Raw genomic sequence first — 26,324 nt, 5'->3', positions numbered from 1 at the left:
CCCGGAAGGTGGTCCCCAGGTGTACATGTGTGACACTTAGTTACTATGTTGTCTTGCCAGTATATGTTAAAAGCATTTACCTAGTTTTAAAGAGTTCTCCCTAAAAGCACAACTATAGGATCCATGCTTTGCACCTGTGGGAGCCTTGGCTATTAATTCAGATATTTTGGATATGTCTTAGGGGTGAGTGTAAATTATTGATAAATAAATGCATAATTAGTTTTTTGAATTTTAAATTGTGAAATAAAAATCTTTGTAATATTTCATGGTTTGAAATTTTTCCGTTGTGCTTCATGCCAAGCAATTAGCATCTTTTGAAAGGTGCTGGCTATTTATTTGCTGCTTATTGTATAAAATGTTGATGTGGAAGCCAACTCTGGCTCATCTGATCTAATATTTAAATGATGGTTTTCATATTTTTTTTTTTCCAGTTTGCTAATTTGATTTAGGGCGGCACGGTGGCGCACTGGGTAGCGCTGCAGCCTCGCAGTTGGGAGACCTGGGGACCTGGGTTTGCTTCCCGGGTCCTCCCTGCGTGGAGTTTGCATGTTCTCCCCGTGTCTGCGTGGGTTTCCTCCAGGCGCTCCGGTTTCCTCCCACAGTCCAAAGACATGCAGGTTAGGTGGATTGGCGATTCTAAATTGGCCCTAGTGTGTGCTTGGTGTGTGGGTGTGTTTGTGTGTGTTCTGCGGTGGGTTGGCACCCTGCCCGGGATTGGTTCCTGCCTTGTGCCCTGTGTTGGCTGGAATTGGCTCCAGCAGACCCCCGTGACCCTGTGTTCGGATTCAGCGGGTTGGAAAATGGATGGATGGATGGATGGATAATTTGATTTACTTCAAAACAGTGAGCACACAGATATTTTCTTCTCTGGTAAATTGACTATTAATGTATTATCTTTTCTAACTGATTGTTTAGTTCAAGTTCAAATGTATTTATTATCAGTCGTCTACAGTGCAAACATATTCAACAGATCAGTGACAACAGCATAATGCAGATAATAAATAGGTGATGTATATCAACAAACAGTGAATTTCTTGTATAGCCCAAAATCACATAAGGAATGCCTCACTGGTCTTTAATAGGTCCTGTGTTTGACAGCCCCCAGCCTTGATTCTCTAAGAAAAGAAAAAAAAATCCCCCAAAAAAATGAAAGAAATCTTCCAGGTATGTTCAGTTTTGCTATGGATGTCAAAAAATGAGGTAAATACAATACACAAAACACAACCTTACTCAGGTAACCCTCTTCGTAGAGCTACATGTCGAATCAATCACAGCCACTATAAAAATACAGTACATTAGTACAAAATACTATGTTCAGGCACAGAGCACCGTGACAACTCTCAAGGCAAAATGTAAGAACAGATTATATCTCTCACTAAATACAGAACTTATCACTTATAAGAAACAGTTTTGTTCAAATACATCAGAATCAAAGTAGAAACTAATTAAGAAAACTAATTAACAACAGTATCTGTCCATCAGCTAATTTTAGAATCACTGCCAGGTTGCAGAAAAGGAGTCGGACAAGCCAGACACAGTCTCCCCTTCTGGCCATGCTACAGCTGAGTCAGTGCTGGTTTAACCTATCTGATGAAAGGACCCTTCTACCCCATGATTCCAGTGCTCCTTTATTTTAGAAGACTTTTTCATAAGAAGGCAAACAACTTGACTGTAGAGAATGTCAGGTATGCTTATGCAGTAGTCAGTATAAGCAGCTCTCGAGTAGCCTTATTAATTGAGGACAAAAACTGTCCCTTAAAGGCTATGTTACATAACCTTAGCCAGTTGGAGGGAGTCATAGCGCATTCCCTAGGTTTATACCCATGTAGTATGGCATACTCACTGACTCCGACCAACCAGTCTGTGATTTGTCATTATGTCATAGGGGCAGGCTTGCAAGTTCGTGTGTGAGAGCTGACAACCGATTAGGGCTTACCCGGAAGCATATAATGCAAATACAAGGGGTAAGAAAACCAGGATGCTTTGGACCTGACAAACAAAGATACTTGTTGGTCTGATGTGTTGAATTTTTCATACCACCACAGAGTGGAGAAAAAGCAAAAAAAAAAAGGGACAGAGATTGTGGCTGAACTTTCTGTTTCTATAAGACCTCGCAATGGGCAAGCAGTGCAATACTTTGGATAGTTTGCTGTCATATAATCTGATATACTGATATATTGCTGAGATCAGTCTTCAAGTCTAATATCCCCTCCAACTAGAAGTTATAGTGTAATGTGACATTGGTCCTGCACATCATTTCAATGATTTCTTAGTTATTTTTATGGTCCTAAATTTCTGACATTGGACCAGCTGAACCTTCTGGTTTGATACCATTAAGTGGGCACATGCTAATTAATAGATGACAAATTGACATGACTACAGTGTATTGAGTAATAGAACTGTGTTAAGAAATCCAAAATTATGTGTGTGATTCATGTTTCCCAGGTTACTGTCTTTATGTTGTTTATTCTCTGGAGGAATCGAAATTGACCCTGTATTTGTGCGGGTGTAATATGTAAACGGTGTCCGCAAGGCATTGGCACTCCTTCCAGAGTTATTTCCCATTTTGCACCATTGTTGCTGGGGTAATTTCTGGTTTCCTTTGCCTTTGGATTGAATTTGAGAAAGTCATATTTTGTTTTGTTGTTTTTTTTTTTCTATTTTTACAACTGCTTGTTTAATCCAAGGTGACTTAAAAGGCACAAAGGTACAGTTATTTTTTTACAGCGCTTGCAGGTTAAGTTATCTTGTCAAGGTCATGCTGGGAGTTAATGGTTGGTTTGAATATATGACATTGAACTTTGCAGTCTAGCACCTTCACCAACAGGCAACACTGCCTTCTCATTTATCATCTCTACGAGCTGTGCTACTGATCTAAGGTGGGTTGAAATCTAAATAATCAATGTAGGCCTCAGTGTTAAAGTTTGCAGTGCACCATGTAGTGTATATGTCTGTTATATTCCATTTGGTGTGGGATTCATAAAAGCAGTGTCAATGTTTGCGATGCGCCATCTATTAGAATGACAGAGACTTAGCAACTGGACAGACAACCAGACAAATACACTTATCCTATAGTAAAATCCACCTAAATTAAAGGATAGCACTTCTGGGATTGCATTAGCAGTAAACTGTTATGTTGACCATTACCCAGTCTTCCAAGTTTGTTTTTATTTATTTATTTATTTTTTATACAAGCAGCTATGTTGATCAATGATTTTTCTTAGGTTGTTCTTGGAGAAAAGCCCAGTCAGTAAAGCATGTCCATTTCATTAAGGCCTGGTGTTGGTGTACTACTATTTAAAAAGAAAATACAATGTAATCAATTTAATCTTACACATACCTATTCTAAACAGCTAAAAAGTTCCTCTAATAGTCATGATGGCCAACTTTATGCTCTCACTTTTAATATGTGACATTTGGATAATTGTGTCAATGACAAATCTACAGGATGATTTTACAGGAGGATAAGTTTATTTGAAATAAACTTCACATGTTCATATTTTTTGTGAAATATTTTTGTTTTCTGTTAGTTTCTTTGTGTATTCTATTAGGTAAGCAACTGGACTTGATTAAGGGTATCCAAACACAATGGCTGCTAGCGAGCTCTTAATTTTCCCCTTCAATTTCAAATTCATGTCCTTCTTTGATTTTTCTGGAGTGTCTTGCTTTAAAGATGTTTAGCAAAGATAGGCATCACTTTCACAATCAGAAAATATATCCAGTCTCTTTAGACTGCTTAAGGATAGAATGCTGACTTGTTTATTTTAAGTGTTTCTATACAAAGCCTCCTAAATTTTGATAAAGCTGACCCATGAGGACATGATTGTGCTACCAGCTCAGAAGAAGCTTGTACTGAGTCCTCTGAAGTGATATGTGCTCCTCAGAAAATGTCTGTGTCTTTTCTTTGTCATTTAGGCAGAATTAAGGCATCTCTGGAGACTGACTTCATCCCTTTGTTTGAACATTCAGGGGAACAAGACATGTCTGTACTACATTTCTTTGAAATGGAATGCTGATGAATGCTTTGCATCATGTACAAATAGGGAGATTAACTTTGTTGCCTAATTAGACTTTACAGTCAAAGGTGTGAAAGAGTTTCTCATTAAATGTGTTGCTGGAATGAAAATGTGCAATCCACTGTAGTCCTGCAGGGGCTAAACTAGGTCCCCTTGAGGCAGAAGCGCTAAATTATATTCTTTCATTTTATAGTTTTTTTTCTGATCTTATACCTTTTAAAGTGTATTTTAAAAATATAGTGGCCAAAACAGAATTCATTTTAGTGGTCACCTTACTGAAGAAGTAAAGTGGCTCATTTAGGGTCACATTTTGAGTCATTGATGGAGCCTTAATTCGCAATTTTGTGATTTAAATGAATACTCCAACTAAAAATGATACTTTTTTTAATATGTTACTTCTGCTACGTAGTTTGCAGTGATGGATGAGAAAAAAATTTATTTTCATGTTTTCATTTAGAACATAAAGAAAAAGGTTGGTATAGTAGAACTCAATGGTGACCAATGCTGCACAGCGGCAAGCGATGTGAAAAACTTTCATATAAAAAAGAAGAAAAAATTTCATGTTACTTGTGTCACATAATTTACATGTCAGATATCCAGTTGCTTGCTCAAAACATGCATTTTTTCATGAAACATTGTTAAATACCTTTTTTACTTCTTCTTTTTTTCTGACTTCTGTGGAGGCTGATGTGCCTGATCAACTTTCTTCATACAGCTCGGTTCTGCACCTCTTCACCAGTCAAGCCCTTTTCCTTCAGAACTTTTTATTTTATCCATCCACCTCCACTTCAGCCTCCTTCACTTTCTCTTTCCCCTGTACTTCCATTCCTATCTCTCTCTTACCAACGTATTCTTTATTCCATGCCACTTCAACTTATTCTGCTGTGCTTTTCTAAATTTTTCTTCCACTTCTGTTGTACCTCTGCTTGTCTCATTTCTTATTCTGTCCTTTTTTGTAACATTCTCATTTCTGCCACATCCATCTGCTTATCTCTGCTCTATACTCATCGCTAGTCTTACCCCCATCTTAAAAACATGACCTTTAACCTTCACCTTAATTCTTCAATTACACAATACTCCTGATACCTTCTTCCAGTTGTTCCATCCTCACAGTACTCCGTGAGTTTTCTATGCATCTAGTTTTCCATCTTGGGCTACTGCTGATCCTAAATTTATCCTTGATCTTCCTGCAGCCTAACCTCTGAATCGTGATCATTATTAAATCTCGAATATTCTGTCTTTTTCCTGTTTATCTTCAGTCCTCTACCTTCCAAAGCCCTTCTTCATTCTGCCAAATTCCTCTTAGCTTCCCCTTTTCAGGTTTTACACAACACAATGTTGGCAGCAAAAAGTCAGCACCAGGGGGACTGGTCTTTAATCTCATGACTTGACACTTAACACATAACCAGATCAAAGAGGTAAGGACATAAACAAGATCCCTGATGTAGACCTACTCTAACTGGGAAATTGTCTGGTACCTCAACACTGCTTTTAATCTGAGTCCTCACTCTCTCATACATATCCTGGACAATCATCACACACTTCTGTGGTCCTCCTTTGTCTCTCATGCTCCTCCAGACCTCTGGACATGTCACTCTATCATAAACCTTCTTCAAATCAACAAACACTATATACAGTCCTTTCTGTTTTTCTCAATGCCTCTCTATAAGCAGTCTTCATGCAAAGACTGCATTGGTTGTTGCTGTCCCTGGCATAAAACCAAACTTCCTTATGGTAATCTATTCCTTAAGCCTTCTCTGTATAACCATTTCCCATTTTTTTTCATTTTGTGTGACATTGGCTGCATTCCTCAATATTTTCCACAATCCTGAATTTTGCCTTTCTCGTAATAAAAGGGTACAGTCACACTGTTCCTTCACTCCTCTGGTATTCTGCCCTGTTCAAACATTTTCTGCCTTAGATCCCACAACACATCCAGTCCCTCTTGTTGTTAAATACATACTTCCAGAAAAATCAGGGCACATTATAAACAGGAAACACATTCCCATAATATTGTGCTTCTGAACTGAAGACTGGACTCTTCAGCAGTGATTGAGGGGGAGAGGCGGATCTTCAGTTCAGAAGTGTATTGTTATTGGAATGCATTTCTACCATATAATGTGCTATGACTTTTCTGAAATATATGTTTAACATTATTTTAGAAAAAAGCATGTGGTTTGCACACTTTGAGCATATGGCTTTCACATTGTTTGCCATTGTACATCATTGGTCACTATTGGGTTATATTATGTCATAAACTTTTTTCTTTCTGTTATTCATGAAAACATAAAATTAAAATTTTTTCTTGGCCACCTCTACAAACTACATGGAGTAAGTAACATAAAAAAAATATCAATTTTGGGTGGAGTATTCCTTTAAAGTTTAACAATTAAACTGCAATCCTGTCCTGCCAAATATTAATTTCATCCTTTGAACTAAATGAAAACACTTCAATAGGACCCTTCATATTGCTTGGTTTAACTGACAAATAAGAAACTTGAATTCTGTCAAATGAAATTTTTTTAGAGAATTAGACAATCCAGCCATCCATTTTGTGAATCAATTGTTTTCCAGTACAGTGCTGTGTGCAGAGAGGTGCGGCATGAAACAACCTTGGATGGGAATAAATTCATGCATGCCAGTACTGGCACTCACTGACTAAGTATTGCTTATCTCCCTGATACTGTTGACTAAAAACCCATGTGAAAATGCAGAACGGGCTGAAGACTCCTAGATTGCACTCCAGTTGGAAACTGAACTGGTGTTAGCTGTGCTATATGTTGTCTCTGGCAATGTCGTTGTGCTGGTTCGCTGGAACACTGCATCACAGAATTTGATTGTTAGGCAAGCTTACAAGATTTTATGTGTGCACCTGCTGAGCTGCTGTGGAGATAATGGTAATATGTCCTTTAATAGGATTCTTACCACTCAACTGCTGAGTGTGCTGTTCTTGTAATTAAAGATAGATTATTCCCGTTTTCAAGATTACATAGTGTTAGAACAGGTTGCTACTTTAGTGTCTAAAGAAAGCAGTACTTTACGTGCAGTCTGCCTCCCTCCATTTTTGGGTACTTTGTTTAATAACTTGTAGTTGCCTTCAGTTATGCCAGTAACAACTGCATTGTGAAACCTTGCATGTAAAATAGGCTGTGCCCTTCAGCACCATTGTAAAGCTACTCTTAGGTTTTTGAATAGATCATTGAAAAATCTTTGCATATTTAATACTTGAAGTGTGCTAATTTAAAAAAAAAAAAAAAAAAGGAAAAAACGTACAGTAAGAGAAATTTGGTGAGTCAAATGCCATGCACACTGTGGGAATCTCAAGATAATACATTATACTGGTGTAGGGCTGGGCGGTATGACCAAAATTCTATATCACGGTATTTTTCAAAATTATACCAGTTTCATGGTATTCAACGGTATTTTTTTCCCCATGCATGAGTGGATGTTAACCACATTTTCCACTGCAATTACTGGCTAAGAATAACCTGTTCCATTGTCATGAGAATTGTACATTGTACAAAAAATTTTTTAATGTGCACACAAATTTTAATACAGGTTTGCGTGGCCCCATAAAGTGATTGTTTTCAAGGGGGTGGCACTAATGAAGAGAAGGAATCACATTGCATGACAGTTGCCGTCAAAATACAGAACCTTTTTATTGAACAAATTTTCCAGACAACTTAAACTATAATTTTGACAACATATTTTTAACCATCCAAAGAGGCATTTAAACTATTCGGAGGTGCTTCTCAAAAGTTGTATTGCACTGAACATGTCTTAGAAAAGGAATAAAGAGTAAATATTTTTTTGTAAACCAACTACACTTTCTGTTAATGTTATCAATCTGTCTCTACTGACATGTTATCTATATGGATTATAATGGCGTTGGTTATCTCGATCCACTGCTTGCTTTTTTTTTTTGTCGTAGGCAGTACCTCTAGGAAATGCGTCTACAAGTAACGTCTGACTTGAGTGTCCTCTAGATTTTTCAGTTTTACCTGAGGACGTTGAGGGTGCCAATCTTCGTTCCATACATTCATGGAACTCCAAAGCATGTTTGCGGCTAAGGTGGTGCAGCAAATTGTTCGTGTTGCCGCCTTCGGTGACAACTTTAGCTCCACAGCATTTGCAGTAAATAGTTGTTTGGTCCACATCCAACCTTTTAAAACCAAAAGTTCTTCTGTGTCATCATGTTCAGCTTTATCGCCTGCTACAGCTTCAGTTTTGGAATGTTCTCTGTCCATTTTCACTGCCCAATACCTCCACTAACACATGTATTCCGTTGCATGTGTGTTTAGCGGTGTAGCAGTGAAAAAGGTCCCCCCTTAAACATTTTCCCGCTGCGCCATATTCCGAAAGTTGTTTAGGCTATTTAAACCGGTATTGCGGTATAAGAAAAATCCACATCATAACTAAAATAAAAAACGGTTTTCGGAATGAACCGGTATACCTCTCAGCACTATACTGGTGTAAAACAAAAGGGTTATTGTGTCCCAAACCTAAAGTCTACAATCTGTTGTTATGTTAAATTGATATATACTGTAGTATTCTCCACGTTGTGTCCACTACTAACTTTTAATGACACTAAGTTCATTCTCAGACTTGGATGACACATTTCTCCTGAAGTAAATTGACTTTTTATTGTCTTCCTTCATCCTCAGTGATCGATGCATTTTATCCACTCTTCTCCATCATCTCCATTTTGTTCTTTTTCCCTTTCTTCACTCATAATATCATAATATATGTATATAATCTGTTTTTCTATTTAATTCACACATCTGATGAAGGTTGTATAGCCAAAATATTTTTTTTTGTTTGTTTTTTTTTAAATGTTGGGGTAACTGTTAGCTGTTTTTGTCATTTTGCCCTTCACTAGCTCTGTTCATGAAGTTATACCATGCCTCTCTTTTTTTTTTTTTTTCCTGGTTATAGGTGCAGGGATGGATGGCAATCCATAATCCCGGTCCATTATTAGTACACATTACATTCATATCCAATTATCAATGTAAGAAGTTATAGTTGCAGTTCAGCTGAACAGGTTGTCTCAGGGCTGTGTCAAGGAGCAGAAACACTTCAAGAAATTTGTATGGACGCCAATAAAATGTGCTGACTCCTCACAGATGTCATTACATGTGGGAATCTAATTAAAGTATAAGCCCTCTAAGACAGTAATGATACTGACTGCATCCTGTGCCACTCATCCGTTGATTATTATTTTGTATAGTGCCTTTTAAAGAATTGCAAGGTTGGAAAAAAAATGAAAACGTTTGAGTTATGTAAAGTGTGTTCTGAACATTTGAGCATTTCTAGTATCTTGTGACCTGAAGTAGAAAAATTAACCAGTGGTTATTGTTTGTTTTAGTCAGAGGTGTTTAGGTTAGTGTAACAATCAGTGGTTTTGAAACAAAACTTCCTTGAGAAGCACTTTGCTGCTTTGAACCTTACCTATGTGTCAATTAAATTGGAGTAATTATTTACTTGACATGAAAATATACTGAGAAATAACAACAGGTGTCATAAAAAACAGGTTGAACACTCTGCTGCTTTTTATATGTGTTTACAGTCAAAGCTTACTCACAAAATACACGTCAATGGTATACCACTTGTGACTTTTTATTGCAATCTGTGGTGGGTCAGTATGAATGTGTAGAACTGGAATTTCTTAGCTTTGCCTAGACTGGTGACATTTCTTCTGTTTGTAAGAAAACCGTAAACATGTGGTGGCAACCTTTTACCCGTGAACCTTGTTCTCAGTGAAGCGTGTTTAGGTCTTTGTGTACACCAATCAGCGTGGGCCTCAGTTATATTTTGAATGCGGATAAGAAAAATCATTGCTTAATACAGTCATGAAAAACACAAAATGAGACGTTGAGTTTCTACAGTTGTTCATCCTTCAAATAAGAGCTAATTCTTTCTTTTTCCTTATTCTAATTAGTCTGTTTCCTTTTTCAAGGGACACAATATCTAAAGTTACCGTCATTTCTGGTAGGGTTTCTGATAGGTGATTAGACATTTTTTTCAGTTTCCTTGTAGCTAAATGTTGGATGAAAAAACATCACTTATCACCACATTATAACCAATAGGTTTTATACTATAGATTTTGAATCCTAAAGAATGGTTCACTGGTTAGGGTTCAGACATTCACAAATATAGCTATATGAAAGAAAATCTTTATTAGGAGAAAGTGAATCAGCTTTGGAGAGTCTATTCACGCGCTCTGCTTTGTAGTTCTCAGGGGTGTATTTGAGAGTGAAGTGCTAAATGCAGAAAGCCTTATGACAGCAAACCATTATGACAAACTGTTGAAAAGACCTGGGCAAATGGGCATTTCCATAGTAATGCCTGGTCATCTTTAATGTTATTTTTGATTCAGAACTTGTACAAAAAGAGTGTGTGTCTGTATGTATGTATGTATATATATATATGTGTGTGTGTGTGTGTGTGTGTGTGTGTGTGTGTGTGTGTGTGTATATAATGTGACTAAACAGAACACAATGCAGTTTGGTCCCTAGGCACCCAAATGACAGAGGCATTAGAGAATTAGGCACAGGATTAGCAGTTCAATCTACATTACTGATTCCCTTTGTTGTAGCTGCTGAAAACCACTTTGTACAAATATTATAATGATTGTCATATCTGTACTCACTCTTGACTGCCTGTGCAACACTGGCAGAGCTTTTTATATAATTATGGAAGCAAATCTATTACACATTATTTAGATGTTGGTATAGATAAGGGACTGTTAAATTAATGTAAATAATTTTATTATTCAAGAAGATAACATATTCCACTAAATCCATTTTGTGGTTGTGGGGCCTCCACCTATCCTGCAATATTGGATGCAAAGTAGCAAACAATACTAAAATAGTAAGTATCTTATGACTTAAAACTGACTTTATGCAGGAATGATTATATCATAAACTGAAAGCACTTGAATTATCTTTGTCAGCTTTTGGCAAATCTGTTCATACTTTCAAATATTAGATTGCTATTTTTCCCAAACCCATAGGTCCTCGTTTATAAAGAGATCGAAAACATGTTTATGTGTAAATTAGTTGTAATTTCTGTAGGTTTTTCTTACATATGTACATGAATGTTTTCATTTGTTAGGGCCTTGTCAGCTCCAGGATTTGTAAGCATGTTTCAGATAGATAGAAAGTGATGCTGCAGCTTAATACCTATCACTTTGCGTCTGGCCACTTAAAACTGGGTTATATCCTTCATGCAGTAGCACTCTCAACATTCTTTTATACTAGATACACATTTTAAAAGGAGATAGTTAAAACAAATGAAAATATAGAATAAGGAAAGCAAATATTTAACACTAAACATCTTTTTCAACTCCCACATATTTTCAAAATCTATAATGAATCCTGCACTCTGTAAACTGTCTTCCAGCTGTTGAAGTGAAGTGAGCTGTATTGCATTTAAAGCTTAAATCAATACAATGTGCTCAACATTTATAGTACTGTGTGTTTCACTTAAGGCAAGCTCTGAAACTGTGATCTCAAATGTATTGAAGTAACAATTTGTCCTTTTTTATCAGTATGCATTAAATTTAAAAATGCAATACTGATTAATTTTTTAGGTTTTGTGGATTGGCAATTTTAAAAGGTTTGTGTGTATATGTGTCTGTGTGTTCATCATGCGATGGACTGCCATACTGTCACTGGATTGTTCCTTCTTTGCATACTGTGCTTATCTACTTAGCTTTCCCGTGACCCTACTGATGATGAAGCATTTTAGAAAACGGATGGATGTCTGGATCTGTACATTTGTGAGGCAAAGGGAATAATAATTAAAATTGTATACATTTTTCCTGAAAACAAGAGCAAGGTATGAACCAACTAAGTATCTGGTGCCAGTCAACGGCATATTCCGCTCAAACACATTCATACATGGACTATTTACATTTGCCAGTAAACCTAAGACTCGCATCTTTGGGATGTAGGAGGACAACTGAAGTAAATTCCATGTGGATGCAGGCAGAGTGTGAAAACTCCACATGATCAAAGGCCTGTCTTTGATGGACATATTTGTTTCCATATTTCTTCAGTGGAGAGCACTGTCAGGTGAAGCAAATTGTTCAGTGGATGAAAATGGCAAGGAATGTGCAAATTCCACACAGTGACCAAGCTGTGACTTAAAAGATGGTGGAGCTATAAAGCTCAAGTTCACTGCTCTATCGGTTGATCTGTTAGTATTCCTCATTCTCCAAAATACCTCACTCTGCATTAAAGAATTCTAATATAGAAAATAACCTTGTTAAAGACAAGAGGGGACCCAGATGAAAGCTACATGCTGCGTTTTTGTCATGTTCTGTTTGGGAAACATGTTGCTTATCTTACCATGCTTCTTCAGCTTCTATCCCATTGACTACTGTTCTTTGTCTGTCATGGTCATATGCCACCTAATGATTTTTGTGACTACCTACTGTCATATCTCAAAATATTAACCATGTCAGCGGCTATCAAAGTAATACTCCGGGTGGTCAGTTGTGACTATGCATAGAATGGTTGGGGTTGTATTTGAGGCCAATAACTATGAAACAACCCTAGCTAGCATCATCAAGTTTATAGTCTCAAGTACTGCACTGTGCAGAAAGTCCTCTTTTGTGATATTTATGGGCTTCCAGACTGAAGGCAGTGATGGTCTGGGAGTATTTGCAGTCAGCTGTTGTTTAACTAGCAGGAAACACATGAACTTATAACTCGGCAGACATGAAGTCTGCAGACTTACTGTACATGTATTCTCAGAGCTGTGATTATTTTTTCATTCTGCATTTTGAGTCAGTGGTTATCACACAGTTGGTACATGAGCATTCTTTTTTATGGGTATGTAACATTTGTGTCATTTTCAGCACATGCACAATCAATGCAGACAAGACTGTACTGGGAGAAATATTTCTTGTGCAAACAACCCATCAGATTGATGTCAAAGTAACGTAACTTTGTACTGCTTACAAATGTGGATACTTGTATGTGGAGTGTATGAGTTGCCCTAAATATGGCATCATTTTTTAATTGTATAGGGTGGGCTGTTGTGACTTTTCAGATTTTGTCTTTTACACTCTCACCTCCACCCCAATTTGGGCACACATTCACCAGTGCATGACCCTTATTAATTGATTTAAAAAAAATTTTTTTCCCCCAAATGTTTTCTCATTGGTATTATTTATCTTTGTTTAAAAATTTCCTTTTCTAATATTTCTGCATAATATTGAAAGCCTGCTGACCTCATTTTTTACTGGGACATCACTTCATCAGATAAAATATTCAGAATTCAGCAATATTGCATGCAGAATTTCTGAGAAAGATCCATCTAGGGGTAAAGTGGTAGGCTCAAAGGTCTTTGCTGCTATCTTTTAGGTTAGCCATTGATTGCAGTTTTTGCCATTTAGCCTCAGTTTCATAAAACCTTAACTAAGCTTTCTGTACATGAGATAGTTTACAAATTGGAGGAATCGGTTTAGCCCACATCTCAGTATATTACTGTCTTTTCCCAAAATTTCTTCCATTTGCTCTTCTGAAAAGTAAAAGGAACTTTGCAATTTCTTCCAGATTTCCAATTTTTCTTAAGAGTTAATTAATTTTTTTCTTCCCCTTGATATCCACTAGACATCTTTATGCTTGTCTAAGGTTTTCATTATATTTAATCTTTTTAAATTAGTTCGATAAAGATTATTATTCCAAATGCTGTGACAGTAAGTAATAGCTTCAAAAATATTCAAGCAAATCAGCTAATGCTTGGGTTTCTGTGAATAAATCTAACAACTGGCATCATGCTCTTAAATACTGAGTTAATTTCCCAGTGTTACTGCAGTTGCTGAGAGCAGGTATTGTGTGAAAGCAGCTCAGGGATTGGAGGCCCAGTGGCAAACATTCATTGCTGGCAGAATGAGTAATGAAGACTGGTGTGCAGCGATAAGGGACGTAAACTCTGGTGATAAACAACATGTGTGTAGTTGTTTTATTAACTGGTCTGGAAATGAACAATAGTAGAAGATGTTTATTTGGGGATAAGGAGAAATCTGTCCTTATGTTTCTATCATTCGCCCTCATGAAAGTGAAGGTTAATTCTCCTACTCATAAGATTTACTGTAATTCCTATCAGTGCCATGTTTCTAACTGCCCATACTGTGTCTGCCATTGACTTTAAAGCAGGCAGCTGAAAGAAAAATGAAACATTGGTGTTCATCAGTGACATCAGCAGAGATGCAGAGTTTCTACCTGACTTTACATCTGACATGTACATAATTTGACACTCTCCAATGTCGTTTCACACTTTCTCTTGTTTGTTTGGTTCTGTACAAGCATAGTGAAAGCATTTCAATATGTTGCACTAGTCTGCTCCTCTTAATTTATTGAGCTTTTAAAGTGCAATTTTTAATGTAGGTCATCAGAAGCACACTTACTTTCTACTTGCCATTTCAGCTTTGCTGGTTCCCACGGGCAACTTCAACGAATAACCTCAGGTAGATGAGGAAGCAGGCGTCCCTTTTTAAATATTTTTTTTTTTTTTTTATAAAGTGCTTCAAAATGTTGCTAATGTTCTGTTCCTGCTAATGGTTTCACTTGCTTGTCTGCTAAATATTGAATCTGTATGGTGATTTACATTCTTTGCTAATGTGCATTGTTGTCATTTTGCTGTTTGTCAGGCCTAGAATAGTTTGCAATATAGAATATAACTGAGTTGAATGACTGCAATTTGATTTTGCTTCTCTTAATGTTAAAAAAAACAAACAAAAAACAAAAAAAACGGTGCTTTTCTAATTCAAGCTAGAAATAAAGGTTAAATCAGCGGTCGAGGTGAATAGTGCATTTGCTCATAAAATAAATGAATCAATCTAGCTTAATGTAGAAGCTTTCTCCTTGCTAGTGTTAAGTTTCACCTCCTGCCTGGAATTCTTTCAAGTGGCTCCTTCCAGCGTCCACCAGCACGTTGCTCTGCCACTATTATTGCAGTGATTGCTGCATTAAAAGATGGCTAATTGCTAATCATTTATGCTGATGTGAAATGCAGATTGCTATCCTGACTGTTTTATGCTGATTCTCTCTCTCTGTCGATCTGCTTTTTTTTAATGTCGGTAGCTGTATGCTGTTTTTCTTTAGGTTTCAGAAGTAGAAAGCTCTGGCTGATTGATTAAAGAGACTGGATTCTTTGCAGTTACTGTGGCAATCAAAGCTGGTTTAGCTGCTGGTGTGTGGTGGCTTGTAAAGGTGCAAAAGAAGTCCTCTTGTATGGGGTAGTGTCTATAAAGAACAGAACATAAATAACAGACAACCTGTCACAATTCCTCTGTGATTATTGCCAACTTGATAGGATAAGTTTGCAGCTTTTAAGTGGAGAAAATCCTCGACATCTTGCTGACATGGCTTTTCTCTGTAGATACTAAGCATCCCAAAGTCCTGTCGATCAAAGGTGCAGTTTTGAAGCGGAGTTTGACCACCACTGTCATTGGTCTGGGATTTGTTTGGTTTGAATTGCAGCACTCTGAATTTGAGAGTTGCCGGCAATGTTATTATTTATTTATTTATTTTTAAAAAATCGCCTTAAGGGACCGTAAGATGATTTTTGATTACTTTTTTGTCTGTCGTTCATGAATGTTCGAAGTTCTGCCACTTGTTTGTGCCTTAGTGCTTCACATTTCTGCTTGAATAAGGCAATGTGTAAGATTCACTTGGTTTTGTAACCAGGGCTGTGGAGTTGGTACACAAAACCTTCGGCTTCAGCTCCTTAATTTATGGTACCACCAACTCAAACTCTGACTGGTCGATTTATAATTATACTAATATATTTACGGTGTTGATTGAAAGCGCACAGCGTACATTATACTGTACAAGGCATTTCAGCAATATAACCTGTTAAAATTTGGGTATAAAGGCTGTAGCAATGTTGTTGTGGCTTACAAACTCTGACTAACATTAAACTTAAGACTAAACTTACAAAATTAAAAAAAATACTATGTTTTTATCAAAAGTCTAGACGATTATCCAGTAACTGAATAATTATTTGTGACTCTGACTCCAGAGCCCTAGTTTTAACCATCTTTCATTTCATTTAAAAAGTTTTGAAGGATGTGACAAGCTTCTTTACATTTACTGTGACACTTCTTGAATAGATAATTGCAACCATCTTAGCTTGAAGGCATTTTTGGGAATGGTTTCCTGTTTTTTAATGACTGTTATCACCTTTTTCACTGGTTGATGTAGCCTTTGCATAATATTAAATATGGGTACAGAAAATGTTGGCTTCTGTTTTTGAATTATAACTTTGATTCATTATATGAATTAGATATAATGTATTATTCACCGAACACGCACAATATATGGATAATAATTTTTTAATCCTTCCCTGTGTATCTTGTGGTATTTTCCTGTTGTAATTTTGGCCTTTAAAATTCATTTTTACTAAGGAGTAATTATTGTGTTAGAGTGTCATCAGTGTTCTATTTCGGCTGTTCCCACTTTAGAACTACATGGCAATCTAGCCAGCTGCACGGTGTGCATTGGTCCGTGTGTGTAGGCTGAGCTGTATAATGCATTTAAAGATGCAGACATACTGCTGGAATTCCAGGCATGTCTGAACCTGAAATCTGAGAGATTTGATTTTAATGGAAGCAGGGTCCATCTGTTGTTTTGTTTTTCCTCCCCCTCTCCTCTTCTTGCTTGCCGTACTTGCATAGTTTTTTAGTTTGAAAACACACCTTCACTGAATCAATACTCATCTTTGATTCCCTGTGTGAATCTGAACAAGTTGCTTCACCTGCTGGTTACTGGCATTGTAGACGTGGAAGCAATTGTTGTGCACTTTAGATTTGTTTGGGAGAGAAAAATCTCAGAATAAGTACATGTGTAGTTATGTGATGTGATCTGATTTGCTGGTGCTTTATTAAAGACATTTTTAAATCCATCTTTAACTGCCTTCAAGTTTTTGTTAAGAAATTATAATTGATCTGGATGTCATTGGTGCCAGTGACAAAAAAGTATAATTAGGTGAAAATGCTTGTAATTTGAGAAACTGTAGTTTTAGGCAGTTTAATCTGTTGTATTGTGGAATTTCCCCTTGGGATTAATAAAATCTATCTATCTATCTATCTATCTATCTATCTATCTATCTATCTATCTATCTATCTATCTATCTATCTATCTATCTATCTATTATATAGTGCCTTTCACATCTATCTATCTATCTGTCTATCTGTCTGTCTGTCTGTCTCAAATATTTTCACAAAATTTTAAAAGTCAAGACTTAGAGGTTTTTAATTTGCTTATGTTGCAGATTACAAACATTCAACTGGAAGACTGGAAGTCGGGGTCTGTTTTTGTGTTAGTCCAGGTGTACACACAGCTATGCAGCTTTGAAGTGACGTCAGCACTCACAAGTTTAAAGAGTTAGAGTTCAAACAGCATTGCTGTAGAAAGCTTTTGTGTGAAGGGTTCTATCTAATTCTTCCAGCGTTGCACTTAATAGTGCAGGAAGATTGTTCCTAGTTAATGTTGGCAGATGTGGAGTAGGGAAAAAAATAATTGTTTAATATTTATACACAGTCAGTTTTTAGCTGGCAGAACAAGTGTTACCTTTTTCATATGAGGTATGGTCGAACACTTCTGAAAACCAAAAGAGCCACTGGAGCTAGCCTGTAAGTTGTGCTTAACTGTTTTTAGTTTAGTTTTTAATTGATTCATGAAAAGGCATCTGTATTATCTGTACACATCTGTATTACGATTGATAGACAAATACAGTGGATTAAAAGTATTCAGATCCCTTCACTTTCTGCACAGTGTTTTATTGTAGATTTAATTTTAAATGAGAAAATTTGCCATTTTTGCCCATCTGTCTAACTTGGTAACGCATAATGATGCATGTTTTTAGAAAGGTTAGCAAATTTAGTAACACTTTAGTTTAGGTACCGCATAAATATATCTGTTACTCATTTACTGTTATGTAACAAGACCTTACCAAAGGCTTCTTTTGGTCTTAATTATGCTTATTAAACATCAGTAGATAGGTTGATCATCTCTGTGCATTGTGGCATATCAAGACCCTTTGATATGCTGGTAAAAATACTTAACATGAAGGATTCTGGGGTTTTATTATTAAGTATACAATATAAAGAGAAAACTGTCTCTGTTAAGCCACCTCTGACTATTTGAAAGTGAAGTTCTATTAGTAGTTCACATTGCATGGATGAATAGCCGCTTTACTGATGCTTTGTAAGTTTTACTAACACCAGAAGAAGCCTTTGTTAAGGTCTTGTTACTTAACAGTAAATAAGTTAAAGATGTATTTTTACAGTGCCTAAATTAAAGAGTTACTACATATTTATTAAAAGTCAAAAAATTTGACATCTTTCATTCATATTAGTTTATAGACCATTTTCCTTGGCACTTCAAATTGAGGTCGGGTGCATCCCGTTTGCTTAAATTATTTTTTAAATACGTCCAGAATTTGATTGGAGTCCAGATGTGCCAAACTAAATTGGCTGGACATTGTTTAGAAAGGTACCTGTGTTTACCTTTGTATTTATGATGTTGGTGCTTAGTAACAGGGAGTGGGGGACTGTTCAGATTTGAGTGAAAGTTGAATGCAGCCAAATACAGAGAGTTTTTGAAGAAGACCTGTTTCAGAGTGAGGGTCCTTTCAGCACAACATTGTTGGAATGACTTTGGAACAAATCTCTGACTATTCTTGAGTGGCCCAGTCAAAGCCCAGATTTAAACCCCATAGAACATCTTTCGGGAGACCTGAAAATGGCAATGTACAGTGTCTTTTCTAATGGAGCTTGAGGGGATCTGCCAGGGAGAATGGGGCAACCTTCCCAAATGTAGGCGTGGAAAGCTGGTATGCAAAAATGGGGCATCTACAAAGTACTCAATTAAGGACCTGAATACTTCTATGAATAAGACAGTTTTAATTTATATTTATATTAATATATATATATATATATATATATATATATATATATATATATATATATATAAAATATAGATAGAGAGAGAGGGACAGAATATTTGCAGACCTTTCTGAAAACATGTTTTCACAACATCATTATGGGTTATTGAGTATAGATTGATTGGCAAAAATAGCAAATGTATCCATTTCAAATTAAATCTACAACACAATAAAATGTGCATAAAATTAAGAGATCTGGAATGCTTTCTGTATCCGCAGTATAATATCCATTTACTCACTACTTTTTTTTTTTTTTTATTATAATAGTCTAGGGTTTATTCAAGCAGCACAGTACACAAAGGAAGGACCAATGCTAGATGGGACACAAATCCATCATAGGGCACTCACTGTACTAATTTACAGTTGCCCACAAACACACACATCACTGGAATGGGGAATGAACACCAAATTTCAAAAAGAAACACCCATGCAGATGCAGGACAAATGTGGAAATTTTGCACAGCAGGTGACCACGGTGAAGGTTAAAACCAGGACTATAGAGGTATCAGGCGATTTGTTACTGTAGCACCCTATAATATGGTCGCAAAAATACATGAAGGTTAAATCAACTCTGAAAAATGTTGGTTAGAAATGTGGTGGCTATTAAACCTTTATCAGGTAAGGTATAACAGAGGAAATGCATTTTTATAGCTGTTTACCTTCAGCCATTTTTTTTCCTTTTTTAAAAACCATAGAAAAATGCAAATGAATCTGGGGCTATGAATGGAATGAACTCATTTGCAAGAGGAAGAAAATAGGTGGGATTATGTGCAAAAAAAAGGTTTTTAATCCGTAATCATTTAGGTTTGTAGAGATACAGGTCAGTGAGTGTGTCTTTGTACATACACACACATCAGCGCTAGAGAGAGATGTAATAAGAGAAATGTTTAATGGAAGAGAGTATAATACAGTATTAAGATTGTTCATTGGTTTGTTATTTATGCTGTCAGCCATTAAATGTCTTTTTCAAGGAACAGCAAGTCCCTAAACTGCACAGTTTTTTAGATGTTTTGCGTTAAGTTATAGACATGACAGACAAGATTTTATGTTCATTTTAATTTTGACAGGTAATGTTTGCATTACTGCGGTGGGCTGGCGCCCTGCCCAGGGTTTGTTTCCTGCCTTGCGCCCTGTGTTGGCTGGGATTGGCTCCAGCAGACCCCCGTGACCTAGTAGTTCAGATATAGCGGGTTGGATAATGGATGGATGTTTGCATTATTAAATTAATACTTAATTTATTTTAAAGACAATTTTCAACTACGAGCAAGGTAATAGATGTTAATACCATTGCAGAAATGTCCTTCTTATAGTAGCTGCCATATAAACAGTTAATCATAATTTACTTTGTTCCCTGATAATACTGTAATATAGATGGACATTTAATTGCAGTCATATTATATGCATAGTACTGGAGTTTGATGTTTCATTTAAATAAAGATTAAAAAAAAAACTAGTTAAAAATGACTATATAAACACAAAAAACATACATACAGTAAGTGACTTAGTCCTACATATATATGTATATATGTGTGTGTGTGTATATATATATATATATATATATATATATATATATATATGAGAGAGAGATATTGTGATTGTAGGAATTTTAACATTTGCTGTTAATTCTGCAAAGCCCAAACAATATAACAAGTAGTCTCGTATAAGGACTATGTGTACATGTCAGTTTGTAGTTCATGTTTCTCTTCAATATATGCAGTGAATAAATGTCAGCAGCAACTGCAATAGAACCACAGCTAGACTTTTCTTTCATATGCAGTTGATTAATGGATGTGCAAGCTGCCATTTCATTACTAGCAATGAAAGTACAAATAGAATGTGTTTTGAGCTGTGCCTGGTGGAAGTTCAACAGAAGATCTGGCAGTAAATGTGCATGTTGTGAACTTTTTTCCCTTTTTTTTTTTTTTTAATTTTTTAAAGAACACTTTTTCTATGTTTTGATTTGTGCTTTTTGATTATTTACTGCATGCACATACCTTTTTAGCTTAACTACTCATTTGAAGATTTCATTTTTTTTTTTTTAAATGTAAAAAATACAAAGTACCATAATATACCTTATGAAGTGAAATTGCTGTATTCAGTATATTTTGTTATTAAGATTGTAACCTAAACTTTGTTAATTCCTTTTTGGGTTAAAATCAATGTTATTTTTTTATTTTTTTGTACTTATGTAATGCACAGATATGAAAATCTCATCTGATTCTTAAAGGTCTTTATGCTTTACAACCTGGATTGAATATTTTTTTCTGGCTTTTCTGATATTAAATATAGGTTAATTCATGCTGTAGTTTTGGAACTGGGTTGATTAATTATGGCATTAGGCATTGACCAGAGCAGGGGTGGCCAACTCCAATCCTGGAGAGCAGGTTTTTTTTCCCATCCCAGTTTCTTAATTAGAAGCCATCCTCACCAATAGATCTTATTTAATTTCATGGCTTGTTAGTGTTTTAACTCTACCATGTCATTTCATTCCTAAATCATAGATTTTTTTTCCTTTCTAGTTGATACATATATCATCCAAATGTTTTGAAGTCTAAAATGAGTGAATAATTTTCAGTTTTTCACTACTTCCTCAGTTTCCTTCTGAGTACTTAAACCAAACAATGAATGATGAATACACACAGGTGGAAAAAGAGACAAGCTAGATGTAGAACTTCTGATTCCTTTGTCATTTACATCTTATTGTTAATAAGGAGCAGTTAAATTAATGAATACATCTGTTTAAGGCTAAAATAAGCAATTAAGGGTTCAAAATCTTAACAAGCGAGACAACTAAAACGAAGCATAAAGCAATAAGAGCTTTATCAGCAGTGAATGATTTCTCATGAAGCAATTGGGTTGGAACAAAAACCTGAAGTCACTATGGCACACTAGCACCACCATTGCTCAGCTCTGATTTAACGGGTCGGACTCTTAAATAGTCAGTAAATCAATTGAAGTTAGTTTGTAGCAAAAACTAGTGACAAATTAAAGAAACCGTTAGAATGAAAACCTGTAGCCACTGTGACTCTCCAGGATCGGAGTTGGCTACCCCTGGACTAGAGATTCCAGGTGGAAACTAAGGCCTTGTCCACTTTACTATGTTTTTCTTTAAAAATGCAGACATCAGTCGCAGTTTTCTTCTTTCATCCACACTATTCTAGAATTTTCAACCCCGAAACACAGAGACTCTTGACAACGCTCTCCAGACCTGTATACTTCTGAAAATGCAACCTCAGTGTTGTGGTATGTGGACGGGCGTAAAAACTCAGATTTTTGAAAACATGCACTCTTCATTGCGCTCTGATTGTCTTGTGCTTACTTACATAGCCCTTACCTGATCGAATCTTGCTAATTACAACATCATATTCCCTAACTGGTCACCTTTCACGGAAGGGAAATGTTTTCCAACATAGTGGGCATAGAACAGTTTCCTTCCATGGCTCTAGTTGTGTTGCTTACCTGTGTGCATCTACATTGTATTTTGTACAGTTGGAATGCTGCATGCGTATATACATGCACAAAAGGCAGATAATTTACTAGCCAGTATATTTTGCCATAAATCCTGTTGGTGGTAGCATTGTTACTGTCCCTAAAAGGATTTTTTCATTGATGTGCACATGCTCAGTGTGTGCCAGTGTCTGTGCCATTTTAGTGTGGTGGAGATGCTTTATTAAATGATGTGAAAATGCTAGCGTGACTGGAGATAGTTTTCATTTTAAAAACACCATTTTTAAATGAACATGTCGTAATGTGAACGTAGCCTAACTTTCAGCAGATGACTCTTCTTGTCAAGATAAGGCCTTAAGGGTCTACAAATGAGAACATGAAAATATTACAAGGTAGTGACAACAGACCAGTTGTGCCAGCTAGAAATTCTTCAAGAAAGCTGCCTTTTCTAAACTGTATACTCCATTCATCAATTGGATTATTCAGTATATTGGTTGATTTCAATTTCCCAGATTCAATCATTAATTTTTTGTGAACAAGGAATATTTCTTATTAATGACTGAAAATATATGCACCATTTGCATAGTTGTCTTTTCCTCTCCCACAGAACTTGCCACTTAAGTTTTTCTTATGCCAACAGTGTTAAAATTAAAGTCACTGGAAAAAAATGCAATTCATATTGTAAAGATAAGTAAAATTATAAAAAGAAGGAAGTGTAACAAATATAGTTAATTGAACTTCAAAGAAAAACTTTTAGAACAGCTGAGAGTTTGAAAGTATTCTTATTAATAAACTATAAAATTTCTAAAGAGACCTTGACACAGGGATGTGAAAGATTTGAAAAACATATTGCTTGCAGTCAGTCATTTTATATTCTGTGTGAACTGAATGATCAAGTCAAGGTTGTCATTTTTTGTTCCTCCTCACAAGGTTATGGATTATTCCCATCCAACTCTCTGAATGGCCCTGTTGGTGAATAAGATGGCCTTGACTTTATGTGAATCCCAAGAGAGCCGAGGTTAGCCAGAGCCTGGATGCCATATATAAATTGTAATAGCTGCCTCAGATGTACGCCCACTAAGTAATGTTGCATAATCATCACGCCCACAAACATGTAGTATCTTCTTTTTATTCACAGGACCAGCGATTTGGCCTAATGTGTCAGAGAAACCTGCACACCTTCATACAGAATGACTAACTTAAAGGATCCAGTGCTGTCTTTGTTCCCCACCATGGATTCATAAAAGATACCTAAACGTTATTATGGGACAAGCAAGAAAGTGAAGTGAGTAACATTTTAGATTATTGCTGTTTGCTTTATATCACAATTATTAAAATTCAAGTAAAAATCCTTGAGATGATATTGTGCTTTGTATATTTTCTGATATCAAGCTTCCATACATGCTGTAGCTTTGTTTTAATGGGTAATGGTTTTAATTGTGATGTACAAGAAGCACATTGTAAATCCTTATGAATAAAAGAGAATCTGCAGTCTTAATATGCTGCGTATCAGGCAGATTATAGAAGAACAGGATAGCCTACAGAAATGTTTAGAATTTAGAGCAGAGAGCATAAAGTGATAGTCTTCCTGCTAATTTATTAGCAAATGTTTGAGTAGTTTATGACACAATCCATACTTTTACTAATACGTCCAGAGACACATATGGACAGTGTATGGCAAAAGTATTAGACCCTTGACCAATTCACTATTTTCACTGAATTTTTGAGATTTTTAAAAAATTTCAAATCAAAGTTTGTTATTTAATAGAGGCATTGTTTTGCATCAGTGTTTTTGATAAACAACTCACCATTAAGGGATCATTATCAACATTATGAATTTGAGGGTTTGCTGCGAAAATGAGGATTTAAATGCATTCTGTAGAGGTTGAAGATAAAATAATATAAATGGAGAAACCAGAAAAAAAGTAGGACTATAGCCACTCTATAGCTGAAAGTGTACTACTTGTGCTTCTGTCAACCATATCAAGAATTCTGTATACCATTTCCCTGTATAAGTGGGTGGCACAAAAGATGCCTTAACTCAAAAAGAACCATCCGGAGTCTGGAAAAGACATGTGAGTGAACCACTTGGGATGTGGATGTTGTGGTCAGATAAGAATGAGAGAGAGCATTTTGGCCAAAGTTCACAGATATGTGTGTGATGTACAAGTAGTACTGCCCACACCTCAAAGAACACTACAGTATATCTGCAGTGAGTTATAATAACAGTAACATTAGGTTGTAGGACAGCTTCTCATCAGGAAAAACAGGTAAATCCTATAAGAGAACCATTTTGGTAGAAGACTGAAACTTGGCAAAAATATTCATCTTTCACAAGTAAATTGATCACCAACACAAGGCCAAAGTAGCCTTGGAGTTAAGGACAAAAGGCTGAATATCAAACAAATCGGATTATAGAAGTCAAGTCAAGTCAATCATGGAGAATCCACTGCATCCACTGAACAGTATCATCTCCAGACAGAGGAGCAGCTTCAGCGACAGACTGCTGTTACTGTCCTGCTCCACTGACAGACGGAGGAGATCGTTCCTCCCCTACACTATGCGACTCTTCAATTCCACCCGTGGGTTGGGTAAACGTTAACATTATTCAAAGTTATTGTCTGTCTGTATACCTGCATTGTTATCACTCTTAAATTTAATATTTTCTTTATTAGTATGCTGCTGCTGGAGTATGTGAATTTCCCCTTGGGATTAAAAAAGTATCTATCAATCAATCAATCAATCAAATCTCAGCTAAAGCCCAGCCTCAGTCTCACTGAGAATCTGTCTTACTACTTGAATATTAAGGGGTGCAAGCTGCCCGAACAACTTTTAGTGAATCTGTCTTGAAGAATGGGTTAAAATCACAATTTGCCAAGTTTGTACATACTAACCTCAAAAGACCTAAACCTGTGATTGCTTAAAAATGTAAATTAATAAAGTGTAACAATTTAATAGTTATGCAGACAACATATTTACTTTTTTGCATTAAGATTTTTTTTATATATATATATATATATATAATATATATATATATATATATATATATATATATACAGTGATCCCTCGCTATATCGCGCTTCGCCTTTCGCGGCTTCACTCCATCGCGGATTTATATGTAAGCATATTTAAATATATATCGCGGATTTTTCGCTGCTTCGCGGGTTTCTGCGGACAATAGGTCTTTTAATTTCTGGTACATGCTTCCTCAGTTGGTTTGCCAGTTGATTTCATACAAGGGACGCTATTGGCAGATGGCTGAGAAGCTATCCAGCTTACTTCTCTCTCTCTCTCTCTCTCTCTCTCTCTCTCTCTCTCTCTCTCTCTCTCTCTCTCTCTCTCGCGCTGACGTAGGGGGGTGTGAGCAGGGGGGCTGTGTGCAGCTGCTTCCTGACGGGACATGCTGCACGGAGCTTCGCATACTTAAAAGCTCAAAGGGCACGTATTGATTTTTTTTATCTGTCTCTCGCTATCTCTCTCTATCTCTCTCTCTGTCTTCCTGCTCCTGACAGAGGGGGTGTGAGCTGCCGCCTTCAACAGCTTTGTACCGGCGGTGCTTCGCATACTTAAAAGCCAAAAAGCCGTATTGATTTTTTTTTTGACTGCTTGCTTTGCACTCCTTTGAAAAGGAAGATATGTTTGCATTCTTTTAATTGTGAGACAGAACTGTCATCTCTGTCTTGTCATGGAGCACAGTTTAAACTTTTGAAAAAGAGACAAATGTTTGTTTGCAGTGTTTGAATAACGTTCCTGTCTCTCTACAACCTCCTGTTTTTCTGCGCAAATCTGTGACCCAAGCATGACATTCTAAAAATAACCATATAAACATATGGTTTCTACTTCGCGGATTTTCCTATTTCGCGGGTGGCTCTGGAACGCAACCCCCGCGATGGAGGAGGGATT

General features: G+C 36.4%; 1 protein-coding gene across 3 annotated transcripts in view; it reads left to right on the top strand.

Moving 5' to 3' along the window:
* Positions 1-26,324, top strand: part of ndst1b (N-deacetylase/N-sulfotransferase (heparan glucosaminyl) 1b) — a 255,734-nt gene that overhangs the window by 65,126 nt on the left and 164,284 nt on the right. For all 3 annotated transcript variants that reach the window (XM_028813059.2, XM_051934207.1, XM_051934208.1), the window contains exon 2: positions 23,560-23,706. The gene's annotated coding sequence lies outside the window, so the exon portion shown is untranslated. The remainder of the gene's footprint in view (positions 1-23,559; positions 23,707-26,324) is intronic.

Source organism: Erpetoichthys calabaricus, chromosome 11 (genome assembly GCF_900747795.2).
Source record: "Erpetoichthys calabaricus chromosome 11, fErpCal1.3, whole genome shotgun sequence".
Taxonomy (NCBI): domain Eukaryota; kingdom Metazoa; phylum Chordata; class Cladistia; order Polypteriformes; family Polypteridae; genus Erpetoichthys; species Erpetoichthys calabaricus.
This window is presented reverse-complemented; position numbering and strand designations above follow the sequence as displayed.